This window comes from Cibotium barometz, chromosome 50 (assembly GCF_041138505.1).
Source record: "Cibotium barometz isolate CiBa-2024 chromosome 50, ASM4113850v1, whole genome shotgun sequence".
In the NCBI taxonomy this organism is placed as follows: Eukaryota; Viridiplantae; Streptophyta; class Polypodiopsida; order Cyatheales; family Cibotiaceae; genus Cibotium; species Cibotium barometz.
In genome coordinates, this window is record NC_141095.1 from 41,269,201 (window position 1) to 41,277,334 (window position 8,134).

An 8,134-nucleotide genomic window follows, 5' to 3' on the forward strand; every position below is an offset into this window, starting at 1 on the left:
TCCTGAACGTCAAGGATTTCCTCAGGTTGGAGTACCATCTGGCCTTGAGTCAGAGAAATCAATTATTCATCAATCATCAAGCATGTGACTCTGGTTGGGTACATATTTCTTAAGCAAACTGACATGGAATACATCATGTACCTTGAGATGGGGAGGCAGAAGAATTTTGTAGGCTGGAACGCCCATTTATTTATAATAGCATACGGCCCACAGTATCTAGGAGAGAGCTTCTTGTACTTCCCCTAGGGATAAGGAACTTCTTTTTGGTCGTACTCGAATGAAGACCATATCTGATTCTGCAAACTCTCTCTCTCTCTGATCTCTTTTTATCTGCATATTGCTTTTGTCTATCTTGGGCTGCCTTTATATCTTTACGGATTGACTGCATTTGCTGGTCCATGTTATCAAGCATTTGTCTGGACATTTGGACTCTGATCAATGGATCAGACCAAGTCAACAATGTAAGGTAATCTTGTCCATACAAAGCTTTGAAAGGACTCATCCCAATGCTTCGATGATAAGAAGCATTGTAAGCAAATTCGACTAGATGTAAATGGCTTAACCACTTCTTGGGTTCCGTGTTGCATCATGACCAAAGGATATCTTCAATTACCTGATTCACTCTTTTAGTCTGGCCATCTGTTTTGGGGTGATAGGCTGTGCTGAGATCCAAGAAAGTTCCTATTGCTTCAAAGAATGCAGTCCATAATTTTGATGTGAATTGGGGATCTCTGTCACACTTACTATCCTCCTGGGTAAGCCATGCAATGTGAAGATTTCTTTAAGGAAAACTCTGGCAACATCCACTGCAGTGTATGTTTCTTTCACTGGAATCAGATGGGCACTTTTGGTTAGTCTGTCAACAACTTTTGGTTAGTCTGTCAACAACTACCACAAAAATGGAGTTGTAATGTGATTGCACTAAAGGTAGTCCAGTGACAAAGTCCATACTGATACATTCCCACTTCATCTATGGAATGTCTAGAGGCTGCAGTTTCCCTGGCATCTTGACTCTCTTTGCCTTGACTCTCTGACACATTAAGCATTTTTGCACATGATCAAGTACATCCTTTTTGAGTCTTGGCCAGAAGAAGCTTTTCTTCACAGACATATAGGTTTTTATAATCCCTGGATATCCAGCTATCAGGCTATCATGGGCTTCTCTCAAAATTCTTCCCTTTATTCCCTCATCATTGGGGATACATAGCTGATTATTATAATACATGCATCCTTTATCCAATTTGTACCCAAGAACTCGACTCATTTCCTGTGGAGTCTTTCTTTCCTGCATCAGAAGGGTAGCAATAGTACGGGTAAAGAATTTGTCCTGCATGATTTTCTCCTTTGCTTCGCTGATCAATGGATTTGACACCACTATAATTGTTGCAAGCAAGGAGGCTTTTCTGCTGAGTGCATTTGCAACCACATTTTCTTTCCCTGATCGATACTTGATTTCAAAATCAAATTCTTGCAGGGTCTGCAAGAATTTCAAAATCAAATTCTTGCAGGGTCTGCATCCATCTCCTTTTTCGCATGTTGATATCCCTTTGGGTGAAGATCCACTTCAGAATTTGATGATCTGTCATCAAGGTGAACCTCTGTCCCAAAAGATAATGTCTCCACAACTTGAGAGCGTACACTACTACTCCTGAGAGTAACTCCAAGTCATGGGACGACATAATTTCTCTCATGTGTTCTGGGTTTTCTGGATTCATAGGCCACTGCATGACCTTCCTGCATAAGAGCACCGCCTAAGGCAAACCCACTGCATGACCTTCCTGCATAAGAGCACCGCCTAAGGCAAACCCACTGGCATCAGTAACTACCTCAAAGGATTTGGTAGAATCTCGCAACTTAAGGACATGGTTGGTTACTAAGGCTGTCTTCTTCAGCTTGTGAAAGGCACTCTGACACATTATAGTCCACTGAAAAAGTGTACTCTTCTTGAGAAGATTAGTTAAAGGGGATGCTATCTTAGCATACCTAGGTATAAAGATCCTATACCATCTGGTTAATCCTAGGAATCCTCTGACTTCCTTTACTATCTTGGGTTCTGGCCATTCTACTACTGCTTGGATCTTTGCGGGGTTAGGAGAAATCCCATCCTTTGCATGAAAATAAAATTAACTAAAATTTTTCTTTAATTTTTAAATAAAATATCCATTATTTTAGTATTCCAAATTTTTCTCTTTCCTCATTGGAATACATGGATTTCTATTATCATGGAAATTTCTCTTTTATCACATAAAAATGAATTGCTAGAAGTTCTCCTTTTTTCTAATTAACTATTTATGTATAAACATAAAAATCAAAATTTTCATGGTTATGATAAGAATTATTCAATTAACCTAGGATGATTAATCCTAGAATATGGTAGGAAGTCCTCTTTTCATATTATGTATGAAAATTATTTATGTGTTAATTTTTTCAAAAATTTTGCCATGGCTCCGCTGCTATTACAGATTATTTTCAATAATTTTGAAAGCATAAAGTTTTAGTAACATAATATGATAGAATAACAATCATTTGGATCAATATCCAATCATGGACTTGTCTCCTAAGCTTTTCATAATTTAAATAGCATAACAGCATTAAAAGGCCACTTCTTCAGCCTCTAATTTGACAAGCATAGAATTTACTTTTAGATTTGAGAATTGCTTCACGAGAAGCATCATTTGAATATAGAATATGTCATAGGAATGGCCATTCTTTGGGGGAGAGAGAGATATGCTTAAAAAACATTTTAATTTAAGTATAAATGGAAACTTTATGTGTTTAATCGCTAAAATTCATTAGAGAGCTTCAATTGCACTAAAGAGCCATTCAATTGAATACTTCTCAAGCTTGAGAGGGGTTGAGAAGTGAGAAACATTTTGAGATTAAGAAAAAGACCATAAAGCACACTTTACCTCTTATTTTGCTTGATTCTTTAGTCTAAGGAGAGGCCCCCAACCAATCAATTAGTTTAGTATGTTGATGTAGACTCCAAAGAAGGTTGAAGAGAGAGAGAAGCTCCAATCTCTCCAATTTATAGAGGATAATAGAAAATATGCTTATTTTAGTAATACTAGCATGGTCTAGTTCATAGATGAGAATACAAAAGAATGAGGGTCTATTTATAGGTGAGGGAGGCCACTAACTGAGTCCAACTAAGTTCTAGAATTTTCTAGCTTCAGTTTGGCTGAATTTGGACAAGATTTGGACCGGTTTGGCTCCCTTTTTGATTTGGTTTGATCCGGGAGAGAGGAGAGATAAAAATATCTTATTATTTTTGAGTTTAAAACTCCTCCACACGTGAATTAGGTGCCTCCTTGAAGGCTCTCCCTTTCCTTACCAACGTGTCAAAAATGAATGATCACTCCAAAATATATCATTTTTTTTAGTAATATTTCATAATTTTTAACTAATAAATCTTGTACTCAGTCAACTCTTCATCTTATGTGGGCCTCATTTTTGGGTATTTTCTTTTATTCATTGGATTTATCTCATCCCAACACTTGGATTAATCTTATTGGTCCATAGGAACCTTAATTAGACCATGATTCAAAATTTTTAGAAAATCTTGACCCTTAGGCGGCTAATGTCTTTTAAATCATTTTTAATTAATTCCAATTACACCTTGGACTCTGATCAATGGATCTGACCAAGTCAACGGTGTAAGGAAATCTTATCCATACAAAGCTTTGAAAGGACTCATCCCAATGCTTCGATGATAAGAAGCATTGTTAGCAAATTCGACTAGATGTAAGCCAATTCAACTAGATGTAAGCCAATTCAACTAGATGTAAGCAAATTCAACTAGATGTAAATGGCTTAACCACTTCTTGGGTTCCCTGCCGCGCCACAGCATGACTGAAGGATATATTCAATTACATGATTCACTCTTTCAGTCTGGCCATCTGTTTCGGGGTGATAGGCTGTGCTGAGATCCAAGAAAGTTCCTACTGCTTCAAAGAATGCAGTCTAGAATTTCGATGTGAATTGGGGATCTCTGTCACTTACTATGCTCCTGGGGGGGTAAGCCGTGCAATCTGAAGATTTCTTTAAGGAAAACTCTGGCAACATCCACTAGAGTGTATTTTTCTTTCACTGGAATCAGATAGGCACTTTTGATTAGTCTGTCAACTACCACAAAAATGGAGTTGTAACCTGATTGCACTGAAGGTAGTCCAGTGACAAAGTCCATACTTATACATTCCCACTTCATCTATGGAATGTCTAGAGGCTACGGTTTTCCTGGCATCTTGAGTTTGGTTGAATTTGGACAAGATTTGGACCGGTTTGGCTCCCTTTTTTATTTGGTTTGATCCAGGAGAGAGGAGAGATAAAAATATCTTATTATTTTTTAGTTTAAAACTCCTCCACACATGTGAATTAGGTGCCTCCTTGAAGGCTCCCCCTTTCTTTACTAACGTGTCAAAAATGAATGATCACTTCAAAATATCTCATTTTTTTAGTAATATTTCATAATTTTTAACTAATAAATCTTGTACTTAGTCAACTCTTCATCTTATGTGGGCCTCATTTTTGGGTATTTTCTTTTATTCATTGGATTTATCTCATCCCAACACTTGGATGAATTAAAGAAAATACCCAAAAATGAGGCCCACATAAGATGAAGAGTTAATCTCATCCCAACACTTGGATGAATAAAAGAAAATACCCAAAAATGAGGCCCACATAAGATGAAGAGTTGACTGAGTGTACAAGATTTATTAGTTAAAATTATGAAATATTACTAAAAAAATGAGATATTTTGAAGTGATCATTCATTTTTGACACGTTAGTAAGGAAAGGGGGAGCCTTCAAGGAGGCACCTAATTCACATGTGTGGGAGGAGTTTTAAACTCAAAAATAATAAGATATTTTTATCTCTCCTCTCTCTTGGGGGAGAGAGATATGCTTAGAAAACATTTTAATTTAAGCATAAATGGAGACTTTATGTGTTTAATCACTAAAATTCATTAGAGAGCTTCAATTGCACTAAAGAGCCATTCAATTGAATACTTCTCAAGCTTGAGAGGGGTTGAGAAGTGAGAAACATTTAGAGATTAAGAAAAAGACCATAAAGTAACACTTTACCTCTTATTTTGCTTGATTCTTTAGTCTAAGGAGAGGCCCCCAACCAATCAATTAGTTTAGTATGTTGATGAAGACTCCAAAGAAGGTTGAAGAGAGAGAGAAGCTCCAATCTCTCCAATTTGTAGAGGATAATAGAAAATATGCTTAAGGAAAACTCTCGCAACATCCACTACAGTGTAGTTTTCTTTCACTGGAATCAGATGGGCACTTTTGGTTAGTCTGTCAACTACCACAAAAATGGAGTTGTAACCTGATTGCACTGTAGTCCAGTGACAAAGTCCATACTTATACATTCCCACTTCATCTATGGAATGTCTAGAGGCTGCAGTTTCTGTGGCATCTTGACACTCTCTGCCTTGACTCTCTAACACATTAAGCATTTTCGCACATGATCAAGTACATCCTTTTTGAGTCCTGGCTAGAAGAAGCTTTTCTTCACAGGCATATAGGTTTCTATAATCCCTGGATGTCCAGCTATCAGGCTATCATGGGCTTCTCTCAGAATTCTTCCCTTTATTTCCTCATCATTGTGGGGATACATAGCCGATTATTATAATACATGCATCCTTCATCCAATTTGTACCCAAGAACTCGACTCACTTCCTAAGGAGTCTTGCTTTCCTGCATCAGAAGGGTAGCAATAGTAGGGGCAAAGAATTTGTCTTGCATGATTTTCTCCTTTGCTTCATTGATCAATGGATTTGACACCACTATAATTGTTGCAAGCAAGGAGGTTTTTCTGCTGAGTGCATCTGCAACAACCACATTTTCTTTCCCTGATCGATACTTGATTTCAAAATCAAATTCTTGCAAGGTCTACATCCATCTCCTTTTACGCATGTTGAGATCCCTTTGGGTGACAATCCACTTCAGAATTTGATGATCTGTCATATGATGGGATTCTCATCATTCCCTTGCATATTGGTTGCATTGCCTCGAGCATCTACTTTCTCTTTATCAAATCAAAAAGGGAGCCAAACCGGTCCAAATCTTGTCCAAATTCAGCCAAACTGAAGCTGGAAAATTCTAGAACTTAGTTGGACTCACTTAGTGGCCTCCCTCACCTATAAATAGACCCTCATTCTTTTGTATTCTCATCTGTGAACTAGACCATGCCAGTATTACTCTAAACTCTAAGAATTCGTTTATTTTGGTTTCCAAAAATCTAGGGGGACAAAATCTCTTTCTTAAATAGGTTTTTAGATCGTTCCAGGACTGAGTATTTATGTCCAGACGGTTGGTGTCATAGTGGTTCCTCCATGCTATCCTAGCTGTTTCCACTATTTTCAGCCGGGCAAGAGCCATTTTGCTCTGCTCATTGTAGCCTGTGACATCAAAATATTCTTCCATGGCTTCCACCCATTTCTCCACAGCCTTGCCTAGGTTCTCCCCTTCTCCTTTGAAGGGTCCTGGTGTGGCTGAGTCCTATGAAGAGCCTTGCGAATATCAGGGTCAAAGCTCGTCATCTTCAGAGAGAGGGTTTGGCTGATGGCCACGGTTTTCTCGTCTCATGATTGTGCCTAAAATTTATATATTATTAAATTTTTATTTTGATATCATCCACGAGATCCTAAGACTTAAGAGGTTCGGAAAACAATTTCTTAAACAAGACAATGATCTTATTGGAGATCTATGACATATGTCCGATAATTAACAGATTTTTCTTTATCAGATCGTCCGTAAACAATCACTTATACAACAGGGAATTTTTCTTTGAAAAACATTTCTTTATTTATATAAAAGTTGCAATATGTACATAGAGCAACTCGGCTCCAGAATTCAAAATCTCCTCGGGAGACGCATAAGACGACGGTACTGGGCCATAGGCATGCCCTAATACAAACGTTCACTTACTGACAAGGGAGCTATTATTTTCTCCTTAGGAATAAAACAACTAAGGAGTATGTAGACTTGGCATGAAAGTCTGAAATTTTGAGGCGTCAAATGATATAGAATGATGCCACGCACCATTTTTAGCTTTAACAGAATCATAGCCAATGAGAGGTTCTGCCACAGCATTGCACGGTGGTCGCAAGAGGTGTGGACATACTGCCCTGCAAACCACTTATACTGTAGTTTCTCCACTGGGTTAGGAAAATATAAATCCTCAAAATGGCGTGCGAGTCTAGCTCGGCTTGTTCGAGTTGAAGCGGAAGAAATGAGATGCTCGAAGGCGAAAGCAGTCATATCTTGAGACTGGGTGAGGTCGGGAATACCAGATAAATAGGGAACTTCCATTTATATAAACAATTTCTTTGATTAAAAATTCTTCATTAAAGAAGCTTACGGAATGAAAATACATTATGAAAAATGCTTTTTCTGAGTTTTTATTATCAATTTTTGATAAGAATTTGTTTATCTTTATTAGCTTTCAACTTCGCTCTGATACCAACTGTGAGATCCCTCTACGCCCTCCGCGCACTGGACTCCCGACAGAAGAAGCCCCCTCATGCGCGGGGCATGGTTTCTCACTCGGGGCATCGCCCACGAATGTCCGGGCACGAGACTAGACTGGTGGTCACTCCGAAAACCGAAATCGGGAAAATTTTCCATGCCCGAAAAGCGGGGACGATTCCATCTTTTTGAATTTTCTTAACAAATTTTTCTAACGAGATTAATTCTAAACTATCCTTCACCTAAATAGACCAGCTAGAAGGAAACTATCACTGATATAATTTGATCATCTGAGTAAATTCAACGCTTTTTTCCTAATCAAGATCAGGCACAGTCGTTGATCCACTCAATTGAGAAATTTATCAGGGAATTAATTAGCTACTCGAATCCTAGCGTAATCCTAAGATTTTTTAGTTTGATTATTAAAACTCCACTAATTCCAACCTAACCCCATCTGACCCATGGGTTAGCCACCACCCTGCCACTGGAATCGGTAGATCCAGACAAGTACTCACCCACCCATAATTGAAATGCCTTTCTTAACTTTAGCTTTAGAAAATAGATACGCACACACTCCTCTTTAAAACTTTAATATTTAAAACAAAACAATCCATTGACAAACAATTTACTCATGTCATACTTCAAAATTTCCATTGAG